This window comes from Herpailurus yagouaroundi, unplaced genomic scaffold, assembly GCF_014898765.1.
Source record: "Herpailurus yagouaroundi ecotype Mexico unplaced genomic scaffold, PumYag 196, whole genome shotgun sequence".
Lineage (NCBI taxonomy): Eukaryota > Metazoa > Chordata > Mammalia > Carnivora > Felidae > Herpailurus > Herpailurus yagouaroundi.
This window is the reverse complement of record NW_024412427.1, coordinates 343196-346710: the sequence shown is the minus strand read 5'-3', so window position 1 is coordinate 346710 and position 3515 is coordinate 343196.

The following is a 3515-nucleotide window of genomic DNA, read 5'->3' as shown; positions in this document are numbered from 1 at the left end:
GAGAGAGAGGGAGACACGGAATCCGAAGCAGGTTTCAGGCTCTGAGCTGTCAGCACAGAGCCCGACATGGGGCTCGAACCCACGGACTGTGAGATCATGACCTGAGCCGAAGTGGGATGCTCAACCGACTGAGTCACCCAGGCACCCCTATTTTTTATTTTTTAACGTTTATTTATTTTGAGAGAAAGAGCTCACAAGCATGGAGGGGCAGAGAGAGATGGAGAGAGAGAATCCCAAGCAGGCTCCATGACGTCAGCATGGAGCTCAAACCCACCAACCGTGAGCTCATGACGGAGCCAAAATCAAGAGTGGATGTTTGACCGACTGAGCCACCCAGGCGCCCCCTAGAGGAGGGAGGTGGAATCTGTCTCAAAAGCTTGCCACGTGGACAGAGAAGACAACTTCCATGGTGGTGGCTGATAAGATGCCTCCAAGGTAGGCATCAAACAAGCGTGATTAATCTTGCTTTAACTTCCATATGAATTGATATTTAAGAAAAAGTGGGACCCAATTCATCGTTCCCTCTTTAGAAATAGGAACAGGCTTGCATTAGTTTCCTGTGGCTGGGGTGAGAAATACCCATTATAATCTTGGCTGAAAATGACAGAAATTGATTAGGTCACACTTCTGGAGGCTAGGAGTCTGAAAGTAAGTGTCTGCAGGTGTGGTTCCTTCTGGAGGCTCCGAGGGAGCCTTTGCTCCAGGCCTGCCTCCCAGCTCGTGGTGGTCATTAGCAATCCTTGGTATTCCTGGCATGTGACTACATCGCTCGGATACCCTGCCTCTGTCTTCACGCGCTTTCTCTGTGTGTCTGTCTCTCCTGTAATAAGGACTTGGGCCCACTCTAATCCAGTTGAACTCATCGTAATGATACGTTACCCAAAAATACAGCACCTCGACACACTGGGTGTTTTTTTATGTCTATTTATTTTCGAGAGAGAGACAGAGTGTGAGCGGGGGACGGGCAGAGAGAGAGAGACACACACACAGAATTCAAAGCAGGCTCCAGGCTCTGAGCTGTCAGCACGGAGCCTGACTTGGGGCTTGAACTCACCAACTTCGGTATCATGACCTGAGTTGAAGTCGGACGCTTAACTGACCGAGCCACCCAGGCGCCCCAGGATGTTCTTTTTTCTTTTTAAAAAAATTTTTAATAATGTTTATCTTTATTTTTGAGACAGAGAGAGACAGAGCATGAGCGGGGGAGAGGCAGAGAGAGAGGGAGACACAGAATCGGAAGCAGGCTCCAGACTATCAGCACAGAGTCCAACACGGGGCTCAAACTCGTCCACCGTGAGATTATGACCTGAGCTTAAGTCGGACGCTCAACTGAGCCACCCAGGCGCCCCTCCAGGATTTTCTTTTTAAGTAATCTCTCCCCCGAACGTGGGGCTTGAACTTGCAACCCCGAGATTAAGAGTTGCACACTCCACCGACTGAGCCAGCCAGGCATTTCGGGTGTGACAGTATTAATATGCACTCCATTTTTTTTCTTTTATGTTTATTTATTTATTTTGAGAGAGATAGAGACAGCACACGCAGGGGAGGGGCTGAGAGAGAGAGGGAAGAAAGAGAATCCCAAGCAGGCTCTGCACAGAGGCTGATGCAGGGCTCCAACTTATGAACTGCGGGATCATGACCAGAGCAGAAATTATGAGTTCCTCACTTGGGGTGCCCGAGTGGCTCAGTGGGTTAAGCGTCCGCCTTCGGCTCAGGTCATGATCTCCCGGTTCGTGGGTTTGGGTCCCGTGTCGGGCTCTGTACTGAAAGCTCAGACAGCCTGGATGGAGCCTGCTTCGAGTTCTGTGTCTCCCTCTCTTTCCACCCCTCTCCCTCTCGCACTCTGTCTCTCTCAAAAATAAATAAACATTAAAAAAAAAAAAAAAAAAGGCTGTGGCTTAACCGACTGAGCCCCTCAGGTGCCCCTGAATTCCATTTTTCTAAAATCCTAGCTTCTGCTCTATGGTCGGTGTATAAAAGGACGGAACTGAGAGGTTATGTTTGTGAACTCTATCTAGAAAGTGCAATTCTTTCCCCTGGAACCAGAAATACTTGCCTGCCTAGTATTTAACAGAGTGCTCTGTAAGATTACGTTGTGATGGCTGTTGATTCTAAAATTTGGGCAGCCAGCATCTGCCATACAATTATGTCAAATCACGGCATCCTGATTTTCCTCCAGGAAAATTCTCCCTTCTCCATCTCCATCCATGCAGTTTGGAGGAGCTAAGTCCGTTCTTTGGCTCTACGAGTGGGCACGTGACCATGGTTCAGGAGATGAACCCATGACTGAAGTTGAGCCCATCAGAGCCTCAGCCTTTTGGTTAAGATCAAGCAGAGATTCAGTCCTGGGCTTTTGCTGGAGTCGTTAGCACTGAGTGCCCGAATGCCTGGGTTATCAAACTGAATATAAAAAGCTGGAGCTCCAAGTCCCCCTCCCCCCTCCCCCCACCTCCCCACCAGGGAGGAATGGGTCCCCTGGGTGGGAGATCAAAACAAGGGACATCAGGGCCAAGGGATTGAGAAGGTAGGCTCCCAATGACATTGTCTGAACTCCTAGATTCAGCTGTACTTGAACTCAGTCCGTAATCCGGACTACCAAGGATAAAGCAAAGAACTCTCTTTCAACCCAGTGTGAGCTGAGTTTCTGTTCTTTGCAACTGAGAGAGTCTCGGCTAACCGAACATTCCTTCAGTTTCCTTGGATTTCCAGTTTATGGCTTGAAGGTGAATGAGAAGAGAGCGTATGCTAGTGAAGTATGGAAAAAGGGGGACCTTTCGGGTCATCTGATTCTATGGGGTTCTGTGCCCGGCTTTGTCTTTGAGCTATTTTGCAACTCTGCAATTTGTCCCAAACTGATAATAATGCAAATGATCCTTGCCCATAGAGATGCAAATGAATTCTGTCCATTGGCGACCCAGTCGGTTTGCACCCTATGGAAGAGATAGTTCCAAACATCACATGTTGCCCTGCGGACATTGATCCGTTTTGTCTCTCTTAGCAGTTTCGTTTCAGCGTTGCTGAACTGCCTAAAAAGAAGTCGTCTTTGGATTCTCCTTTGATTCAATATTAACATCTTACTGGTTCCTTTATTAATTCACTAGTTACGTAAAATCTTTGACAGATATTTGCTTTATTAATTTTTTTTTTTTAGCTTTTTAAGTTAATGCTACATCCAATGTGGGCTCGAACTCATGATGCGGAGATGACCGAGCCAGCCAGGTGTCCCCCCCAATTTATCTTTTACAGTGGGGGGCGCACTGCTAATGAGAAGCAGAGAGGGGTGGACTGGTGTGTGGGGGCTATTTTAGATCAGGTGGTGGAGAAGGCTTCTCTGAGAAGGTGGCATTTAAGCAAAGATGTTGGGCCTCAGTTTTCTCACCTATAAAATGGCTTGTAGGCCCTCCGGGACTTATTTCCAATGAGTTTGTTGATTCTTCTTTCAACTGAAAGGGTATCTCTGCACTGATCTTATTGACAGTTTCTTCTTACAGCCTTTTTTTTTTTTTTTTTTTTTT